Below are 11,649 nucleotides of genomic sequence, written 5' to 3'. Positions count from 1 at the left end.
GAGGGACAATGTGATGGAAAAAATTATTGTATGTAAATTATTTTGTCCTGAAGCGCATGCACACACACACACACACACACACACACACACACACACACACACACACACACACACACACACACACACACACACACACACACACACAAAGTATATTATGGTGTTGTTCCTTCATTTGCCTAGGCCGAGATCGTCGTTTTTTGCAGCTGATTTCCCGTAGTGCAGTGGTAAATTTGGACAAATATACAGCTCTGCATCATTTCCACGTCCCTTCTTCGTGACTAGCATCAATCTAGTGTTAACCCCTTGTCACAACACAAAATTTAAGAAAGAGATTGCAATTTTACGCCAAGTTAGATTGAACAGGGGTCCTTATCCTGCAGCGGTGTGTCACAGGCTGATGATGATGATAATAGGGTTGTCGGAGATGATATTGATAATGATGATAGTGATGCTGCTGATGATAGTGATGTTGAAACTCCTGAACCAACTAACTGGACCGAGATTATGGTGATTGTAATGATGATGAAGCAGTTGGGATAATAATGATGATGATGATGACGGTGATGGAACTTATGTAGTAACTCTTTAACAGGGTTGTGATGATTGCTGTGCTTGACGCTGTTGCTCCTGGCGATGATGATGATGATGATGATGATGATGATGATGATGATGATGATGATGACGACTACGACAACGATGATGATGGTGATGACGATGATGATGATGGTGACGGCGACGATCTTCATGTCTATGGCTGAGTCACCTCTTGTTTTTCGTTTCTCTTCAAATGTAGTTGGTGACTGTGTGTAGGAGAGAGAGAGAGAGAGAGAGAGAGAGAGAGAGAGAGAGAGAGAGTGTGTGTGTGTGTGTGTGTGTGTGTGTGTGTGTGTGTGTGTGTGTGTGTGTGTGTGTGTGCGCTCATGCTTGTGTGTATTTGCGTGCGTGCGTGCGTGTGTACAGCATTTCCCTCACACTCGAACTATTTATATCATAAGAGTGCAAATGAGGTCAGGGATATTGCTCTTCTTGGCCATACAAATACTAAACATTTACACTATATTCTGAAAAAACATACTGGATTCCTAAGGTCACTCAATGGGTTTCAAAATCATTGTTCACTGTCTCTTTATTTATCGCAAGGAAAGGGATGGATGTGTGTCCGAAATAGTAGCTCAGTTTTGGTCTTTCTCTGGACCGTGAATGATTTAAATGGAATAATTATCCTTATTTATATTGGTTTAGTTGTGAGGATGCAACACACGTTTTGTTTACGTTTTATCAGGGCACATCAAAGAGCGGCCATGTCCATCTGCTTCTCACTAATGATTTTCGAACGAGGTTCTACATTCCTCTAGATTTTAGGGACAGTGAAGCCGCACAGCACCACAACACGCCATACCATACCATACCATACCATACCATACCACACCACAAAACCCCACACCACAAAACCCCACACCACAAAACCCCACACCACACCACACCACAAAACCCCACACCACACAACCCCACACCACACAACCCCAAACCACACCACCCCACACCACACCACCCCAAACTTTACCACACCACCCCAAACTTTACCACACCAACCACCCTTCCACACCACACCACACCAAGGGGATTAACCAAAGGGTCCTGAAGCTCCCGCATCTAGTAATTCTGAGCTTGTTTCCAGGTAACTCCACACACACACCTCAGGTCACGTCTTTCACAGAAGAGATAACAGAAGGAGAGCGAGCGTAACTGAATGGCAAGCCAGAGATGGAGTGAGAAGAAGAGGTGCACAGAGAACAAGATGGAGAGATCATATGATGCAGATCTACCGAGCAAGGACGGAACAGGCTAACAATCAATGGATCAGAGTGGAGAAAGGTGAGAGGGTCCTTATCATGCAGTGGTGTGTCACAGGCTGATGGTGATGATATTGATGGTGATAATGATGTTGATGCTGATGGTGGTGATGCTTTAACATCTCAACGTATGAGGTTACAGAATGCACAGTGAGGCTGCATAGTCAGGAAATGGAAGAATATGAGTGCATTTAAGTATTTATGTAATATGATGAATAAGGATGGAAGATTAGAGGATGAAGTGACTGAAATGATACGTCAGGGAAGGAGGGTTGCTTGTTCTCTAAAAAGCAGTGATTAGGAAGAGGGAACTGAGGATGAAAGTATGAAAAAAAAAAGGGCACTGCATGCTGTGATTCCCACTTTAAAGTATGGAAGTGAAGCTTGGATCTTGCTGGAAGGACACAAGTCAAGAGTGAGAGCGGTGGAAATGAGCTACTTGAGAGGAGCATGTGGAGTTTCATAGAGAGACAGACAGACAAATGGGCAGATGAAGGAGCGTTGTGATGCTGATGTGGATGAGACTGAAAGCGTTAAGAGAAACACTTCGAGATGGTTTGGCCATGTGGAGAGGATGGCGAATAAGAAAATGACTAGAAGAGTGCACATGAGTTAGCTGGAAGGATAGAGGGGGATGGGGAGACCGACGATGAGATGGAGGGAAAGAGTAGAAACATATGAGTGGGATACTTGAGCTAAATGGTAGAGGACAGTACATCATGAAGGCGATTTGCTTGTGGTCACCCCTTACGGGATTAAGGCGTCTGGCTATAGATAAACAGATATAGATAAATACAGTAGATAGATAGGTAGGTGATGATGATAATATGATATTGATGATGATGATGATGATGATGATGAGAATGGTAATGATAATGAGAATGACGGTGTAAATAATGATGATGATGATTATGACGACGACAGCTATGATGATGACGATGATGATGATGATGATATTGATGATGATTTTTGTCGGCAGGTGGAAGGACGAAACAGCAGGAACTCTACCATCGGTCCAAGCATCCACGATTCCACATCCATCCATCCATCCATCCATCCATCTTGCTTGATGTTAAAAGCTAAGTCTATTTAACTTATGTAGTACCAATTGCTTCTTCATAAGCTTTCCAGCTGTCTGAACAGATCTGCAGTAGTTTTAAAAACTTCTAGAATAACTCGGTTCTGGTGCTCAGTTTGGTACTTTTATTTTCCTTTTATCAGAACTGGCGAGGCAGATTTTGAGAAAAGTCCCTCAAGTAACTCCTATTATTTTTTTTACTAGGTTTCTAATGATGTCCATAGATCCGTTGTTGCTTTAATAGTTTCCTAGACAACACAGTCTTGGCGCTGTTCTCTGCCACCCTATTATACCATGTCATATAGTGTTCTCGATCGCTTGCTCTCTACGCTCGCTCGCTTGAACAATAAATCACTGAAGAAAAGGTGGTATAAAGCCCCCTAAGCCGCCACAGTATTATAACCCTCGGTATGCAGTCCGTTCCCTGTGGCCTTGTAACTTTGTGTACCCGAAGCGCTTACAAAATAACTTGAAATAATTTTCCTTTCGTAACTATACTCGTTTCACTTTAACTTGGCCTGAGTTGTTGTTGTTGTTCTTGTTACATCTTAGGCTCCTCTGGATGTGAACCCAGTGTTATGTTGAAGGATTGTCTGTGTTGTGGTGGTGTGGTGCAGGAAGTGAGTGGGTGTGCTGTGGTGTGGGGGTGCCACTTTGCAGTATGAGCACAGGGGATTGTATGTGTGTTATATTTTGTGTTAGTATTGTAGCAGGGAAGGTTGGTGTACTCGTGTCTCTGGGTTCGGTAGTGTCTGAAGGGTGTATGGCTGGTGGTGGCACATGAAGGATGCTGTTTGGTAGAAAGTTTTGGCTGGCTGGGGTGTCTGTGTGTTTATGTATGTGTTTGGTATAGAAAGTTTTGGCTGGCTGGGGTGTGTGTGTGTTTATATATGTGTTTGGTATAGTTTTGGCTGGCTGGTGTGTGTGTGTGTGTGTGTTTATGTATGTGTTTGGTATAGAAAGTTTTGGCTGGCTGGGGTGTCTGTGTGTTTATGTATGTGTTTGGCAGAAAGTTTTGGCTGGCTGGGGTGTTTGTGAGTTTATGTATGTGTCTGGGAAGTGTAGAGTCGGGTGGAGGAGGGGATATGTTGCAAAGATACTCTGTGTAGTGTTGGGCGGTTGTTCGATTTTGTTTGTGGAGAGGATGATGCAACATAAGGTTACAAAGGTGGGACGGATCTTGAGCTGAAGTGATGAACTGTGTGCCTCTCATATTCACTTGGTCTCTGACTGAAATTAGTTATGTTTCTTGGTGTAGGCTGTCAGTACTTGTGGTCTTAGTGTCTTCTGCTATCAAGGTATTGTTTTCTGTTCTTTAAAGCTCCTTCGTGTTTGTGTTGGATATGATTACGGCTCAGCTTGTGCGGCAGTAATTCACGGTTGTTTTAATGTATTACTTATAAGTGGAGGATGGAGTTGGGATGTATATGAGAGAGGGTGTGAATTAGGGGGAGTGATGCATAATGACGGGGGACAGGGTGGCATAGAGGCGACTTGTTTGTGGCCACCTCTTACGGGATTAAGTCGTCTGGCTATAGATAGATGGATAGACAGATAGCTTATAGTTTCCATACGGTTTGCCGAGTAGTAGCGATAGTTATCACTAGAATATGATGGTAGTCACGAATGAGTGCTGTGGAAAGAATGTAGGGCTGTAGTATTGTCTACTTCTGCTACTGATCTGCCTGACATTCTCATATGCTTTAAATAAAACTCTGTGCCAAGTTAAAGTGAAAGGCGTGTATGTTTGTGTAGGAGGAACGAGAGACAAGGAGGTATTCTGTGGCCTGTTTTCTTTGTGCTTCCTACAAGACACAGTAATAGTTATGACGGGGCATTGATGGCAAGTTTGTGGGTCAGCACACACTTACGGCCTCTCATTATACAAGGTGGTCCATATATTACGCCACCCAGTTCTTGTGTGTTGCGGGCACGGCTCAGTGAACATTACCAGTGTCTACCCTGCATCATTATCTACTTCCCACAACCCTCTTCAGGCTTAGCTTTATAATATAGGCTTTAATTTAGGTCCACTGATTGCATGGTGGAGAATTCCCATAACCTTTTTTATGCTTAGCTGTATATCATTGTATTGTATAATCTTTTATGTCCACTGATCACAAGGCTGAGTAGTAATTTGGTGAAGCGATCAGAATGTCTTAGCTCATCACAAAAGCCGTCCCCACAACACACAAGACTGCAGAGCGCAATATACTTATCACCTATATTAAGTCAAAGCCACAGTTAAAAAGGTAATGAAACAAGACAGAAAATTTAAGTTTTCATTATTAATACTTCAGTATAGAATACATTAACAGAGACAGCAATATAAAATATGCATTCAAAAGTAGCATTTGTCCACAGAACATCCTGGAGGGGAGCGACCCGACTTGCAAGGCAGATCACACCATCACCACCAGGCTTCTCTCGGCAGGTCAGGGCAGATCACCAGCAGCAGCAGCAAGTCATCTCACGGCTGGGGAAGACACGACACCCTGCCGCCGCCGCTGCCGCCGCCGCCGCCGCCGCCGCCACCACCACCACCACCACCACCAGGCATCTCAGAGTAGGGGAAGACACCACACCACCGTCAGGCTTCTCACGGCAGGGCAGACCAAACTTCAGCAGGGTATGACCAGTGTGGCAAGGAAGCAGCGTCAAGGCAGCAGACTCCAGCACGACCTGTGGACCAGATGTGTATTAGTTCAAATCAGTGTTAGCTTTAGTTATTTAATCTTCTATCTATCTCTATCTATTGCCAGACGCCTCAATCCCGTTTGGGGTGGCCACAAACAAATCGCCTCCAAGTCGCCCTGTCCCCCGCCATTTCACTGGCCTGCTCCCACCTCACACCCCCGTCTTTCATATACCTCTCCACCCCATCCCTCCATCTCATCCTCGGCCTCCCCCTCCCTCTTTCCCCCTCCACCTCACTCACATACACTCTCTTCGTCAGTCTTTCACCCTCCATCCTCTCCACATGGCCAAACCACCTCAGTGTGTTCTCATAACGCTTCCTATCACATCCACATCCACACCACAACGCTCCTTTATATCCTCATTCGTCAGCCTGTCTCTCCATGTGACTCCACAGGCTCCTCTTAAATAACTCATTTCCACTGCTCTCACTCTTGACTTGTGTCCTTCCAACAACGTCCAAGCTTCACTTCCATACGTTAGAGTTGGTATCACAATACTGTCATGTAGTAACTTTTTCACTTCCATGCTCACTTCCCTGTTTCTTATCACTGCTTTCAAAGAACCAGCAACCTTTCTTCCCTGCTGTACCCTTTCAAGCACTTCACCCTCCAAACCTCCATCCTTACTCATCACACTACCCAAGTACTTAAACGTACTCACATTTTCCAATTCCTCACCATCCAACCTCGCTGTACATTCACTGACTTCACCTCTCTCAAAGACCATCACTTTACTCTTCCCTACATTCACCTTTAGATTCCGTTTCTTCCACACTCTCCCAAACTCATCCACCAAGCCTTGTAGCTCCCCTTCGTGTTCACTCAACAACACAGTATCATCTGCAAACAACAGTACAGGGAGTTTCCAAACACTATCCTCTTTCACCAGGGCCACTCCAACATCCACTACCCTACCTTGTACCTCTTTTATTACCCCATCCATGTACAGATTGAACAACCATGGAGACATGACACATCCCTGTTTCAACCCAACTTTCAAAGAGAAAAATTCACTTAGTTCACCATCCACACGCACTGCAGCCTTCGCACCATCGTACATACTCTTCACAGCATTCAACAACTTCCCATCTACTCCATATATTCTTAACACTTTCCACAATCCTTGTCTATCCACCCTGTCATATGCTTTCTCCAAATCCATGAAAGCCGCATACAACTTCTTTCCCTTCTCTAGAAACTTTTCCACTCAAGATCTAAGAATGAATATCTGATCTACACAACCTCTTCCCTTCCTAAAGCCTCCCTGTTCTTCTCCAACTAATTTCTCTGTTCTTTCTCTAACTCTGTCAATAAGTATCCTACCATACACTTTTCCTATTATACTAAGAAGACAAATGCCCCTTTGATTACCACACACTTCTTTTTCCCCTTTTCCTTTGTACAAGGGAATAATTATACCTGACTTCCAATCCTCCGGGACTCTACCTTCCTCCCAGGCCAATCTGCACATCTTCCACATCCATTCTACTACTATCTCTCCCCCATGCTTCAGCATTTCACCACACTCTCCATCAATTCCTGGGGCTTTCCCAGATTTAACTTTCTTCATTGCTTCCACAACTTCTATCCTACTGATTTCTTCCTGTCTTCTCACCTCCCTCCTCCTCCCAGCCATTCCCCAGCCACTTATACTCGCATTACTTCCATCCTCTATGTTCAACAATTCCTTAAAGTGTTCTCTCCATCTGCTCACTTTTTCTCCCTTCTCCACTAGTAATCTACCATTTTTATCTTTCACTCCCCTGCTAACTTCACTTCCACCCTGTCTTACTCTTTTCACCTCTCTCCAGAACATTTTCTTACAGTCCCTCCACTTTACACTCAAATTCCTTCCAAATTCCTCATCCACTCTCTTCTTACTCTCTCTTACTAATCTTTTAACCTCTTTCTTTCTTTCTACATATAACTCTCTCTTCCGCCTCTCAACTTCTTCCACGCCCCTATTTCTCATCCATTCATTGTATGCTTTCTTATTTTGTGCCACAGCCTGTCTCACCTCTTCAGTCCACCACGCCGTTCCTTGCACCCCCTCCGTCTTCTCTTCCTTCCACACACCACATCACATGCTGCACATATTTCTTCTGTAAATATCCTACACACACCTTCCACGTCTCCCATCTGCTCCAATTCATATTTGCCCAATCGTTCCTCCACTTCTCTCTTATACTCTGCCTTTTTCTCATCCTCTTGTAACCTTTCCACTCTCCTTGCAACTACTCCTTCCTCTCGTCTTTCCCTTCTTCTATTCCTCCATCTTACTTGAATCCTAATTCTGGCCACCACCAAGTAGTGGTCAGAAAGTCCACTCCCCAACCTCTATACACTCTTGCATCCTTTACACATCTTCGCATCCTTTCATCCACACACACATAATCAATCATTGCCTTCCTTTCATTCAGTTCACCACCCACCCTTCTCATCACTCGCCATGTATACCTGTGGATCATTTTATGCCTGAAGAGGGTATTGGCTATCACCAACCCCCTCCCAGCACAAATGTCCACTAACGCACTCCCATTCTCATCTATCTCAGCAGGCACACCCCACTCACCAACTATTCCATCCACCTTCACATTCCCAACTTTACCATTCATATCACCAATCAAAAACACTCTCTCATTCCTTCCAAACTTTTCCATGCACACTTCCACATTTGTCCAGAACTCTTCTCTCACTCTTCTAGCACGATCTTGCGTTGGTGCATACACACACACAATCGCCCACATTTGTATTCCAACTTTCAACTTTACCCACACAATCCTTGACCCAACTGATCCATACTGTCTTATGCTACTCTTCCATCTTTTACTCACAACTATACATACTCCTTCCTTTGCCCTCTCATTCTCACCTACTCCTGCACATATACCCCATCCATACTCCCATTCTCTCACACTTTCTCCTCACCATTTTGTTTCAGTTATTCCACATACATCCACTTTCGCACCCTCAAGCACCTGGACAATCTCTCTCTCTTTCACCAATATTTTATCCAAATTTCCCATACAGGGTGTTGCATGAAATGTTTGACAAACTTCAGAAAGTTGTTCTTGGGGCAATTTTGAGTTAAGAATTGCTGCATCAACCTGGGCTAATTTCTCTTCTATTATGCTCCGGTTCTGTAGGGAATGGCAGCAGATTAGAGACTGGTATCGCAAAATTTTATCCCCTGCCATCACCACCAGGCGTTTATTTTTAAATCCCCTTGTAAAACTGTAGAGATATATCGGCAGGACAGTAAATAGTGATCCTACTCTGGTACTCTGTATGGAATTTGAGAGAGAGATGATGATGCCACTGATTCATGGGGTTATCTTTAATTTAACAAGAAACACTTTACTTACCTCTCTATTCAGTTTGCACGAAAATTAATGTTTAAAAGACTGATAATATATTCACGAAATTTTCTTCTTAAAATTTAATAAGTAAATGTTTAATTTGAAGTGTGACGTCACTGGTGCATTATGGGAGCAACGTTGAGAGATGCTGGAGATGAGTGAAGATTTTATTCTTTACGGTGTTAGTCTACTTCTTATTATGGTAATTCTTATGCCCATGTGTTTATCAGTGTTTGCTGTCATTATCGAGAGGTGTAGTCGGCTGATGTAAGTTGTAATTATTAGCTATAAGGATGATATACGGCGGTGTGTATCTCCAGGTGACCGAGATGTCCCTTTAAACTGGAGTAAGCAGTGCTACTTAAATCCCCCGATATTCACACCATCTGTTTAGGTTTTAAGGTCGAATGTGATCCTGTACATGGGCAGGCATAGTAGGTTAATTGGCTGGAAAAAATGAGGGGATGTATGTAAAAACTAATGGGTAGTTTGTTTACATCGGGGATATAAACTCCGCGAGTCCCTTTAACTCTTGCAATCCCGGTGATGCCCTTTTCAGTTTATTCATAGTGCCAGAAGGCAATTTTATTCAACTTATGCAAAGTCTCTGCTATTGCAGGAGTTCAGTGAGGCTGTGCCTAACCCCTACACTTCCAGAAGTCTATACAAAGCTAAATATAATCATGAGATGGCATGAAAAATTATCAAATCCCTGCTCTGTGAGTTAAACTAGTGAAGACTGAAGGTATTAACATGTGTAGGAGAGACACTGGATAAAGCCTGTTTGGAGATATAGTATATTGAACTGGAAGGACTGCATACCTTACATCCTTCATTAGCCATTGCTGCTACCTTTAAATAAGAATTATCATACTGAAGGTAATTACTAGCAGCCTTCATTAACATATTACTGTACTGTAATTAGGAGAGGGGTTTCATAAGTTGATTGGAAGTCAGGAGACAGCAGGAATATACCATTACTGTTGAGGGGGATGAATTTGTGTGTAGGCTATGATATAGGAAGCATATCTCAGAATATGGATGTACAAGGTTAATCATATCTTGTATAGTACTTACACTTTCAGATTTGATAGCTTTTCCATTTGTAATCTTTACTGAATGATGCAATCAGTTCATGATTACACATTATATAATCTCAGACTTCATCTGTGTCATTGTAGTTGGCTCACCTTGACAAATTTTAGTCCTTCTGCTGCTTAGTTCCTGTATCTAAGTGGCAGAATAAGACAGTATTATGGTTTTGCATCCTCCCCATAGATCTTCATTGTGATTTGCATGATAATCTAGTCTTTATCTCTAGAAACAGCTCAGCATTCAAGGTGGAGAGATGCCAGGTTTTTGTCAGTTTAGGGTGGACATGTAGTCTATATGGTTTGTCTTTATTGTTTTATGTATTCATTATTATTATTATTATTATTTTTTACTGTGGATCAAATTTAGCGATTCATCTCTTCCGTTTATAAATCGGTACAACAGATAGGCTTTCATTCTCAAGGTATGACCACTGAGTACTGTACTGTCTTCCTGTGCAGTGTATATTTTGTCATTTGTACTCTCATTATAAGTTTCATTAAAGAATTTGTATCATATGTTTAGTTTCTGTGTCACTCAGTGTGTTAAGTTTATGTAATATATGGTTAATCGTTTAAGTCTTGCCGTTGGATAGCAGACGTAAGTTGCAGTTTTTACTTTCTCCCGTTATATAAGTAGCAACTGCTCTATATTCTTTCCATAGCACTTGTTCATGATTAGCATTAAACTGCAGGCTTAGGTATTCCAAGTAGCTCAGGAAATTTCGAAATATCTCCTCCTAAAGCGACATTAATAGGTACATGAAAATTTAGTTAAGTCTATGCATGTTGTCCAATTTCCCATTTTTTGTAACATGTAAAGAAATAAAATACAGTAAAAGTTTTAGCCGCTATCCCTGTGGGGCCGCGGTAGCATGGTTAGTATGGTGCTGGCCTGCTAATCAGGAAGACCCGGGTTCAAGTCCCGGTGTGATAGAGGTTTCTTTAAAATGTGGCTGAGGGAAGTTTGCGTAGCAGGCTTTCCTTAAAACCACAAGGCACTTACACACACTACTATATACATACATCAAGACACACTACTACATACATACACACACACACTAAGACACACACACACACCAAGACACGTACATAGCCACAGCCACCTTCACACAGTAGACACACCACACCAAGACACACACACTACTACATACATACACACATCAAGACACATACATAGCCACAGCCCCCTTCACACAGTAGACACACCACACACACACACACACACACAGAGGGTGGGACAGATACACCACAGGCAGACAGAGATGGATATATACAAAACACAGGGAGTGAGAGAGGAGGGGGTTTTATTAAAAAGTCCAATTTTGGTATACCTCCTGTGGCAAAATTGATATAGCCCCCCCTTTAATATTTTTTGGATATTTTCATTTAGTGCCCCCCAGGCCCCAGACCCACTCGGCTGAACCAAATTGTCTGGCGTCAGCTGAACATGATATGCCAGAGTTATGCCGGTCATGTGGGGGTTAATGGTGACACTGTAGTAACTGTCAGGCTCCTATGACTCACTCAGCCGAACAAAATCGTCTTTCAGCTGGAATGGAATACTAG

Source organism: Coenobita brevimanus, unplaced genomic scaffold (assembly GCF_032717465.1).
Source record: "Coenobita brevimanus isolate Jiangsu-jjx unplaced genomic scaffold, ASM3271746v2 jjx.HiC_scaffold_288, whole genome shotgun sequence".
NCBI lineage: Eukaryota > Metazoa > Arthropoda > Malacostraca > Decapoda > Coenobitidae > Coenobita > Coenobita brevimanus.
This window is presented reverse-complemented; position numbering follows the sequence as displayed.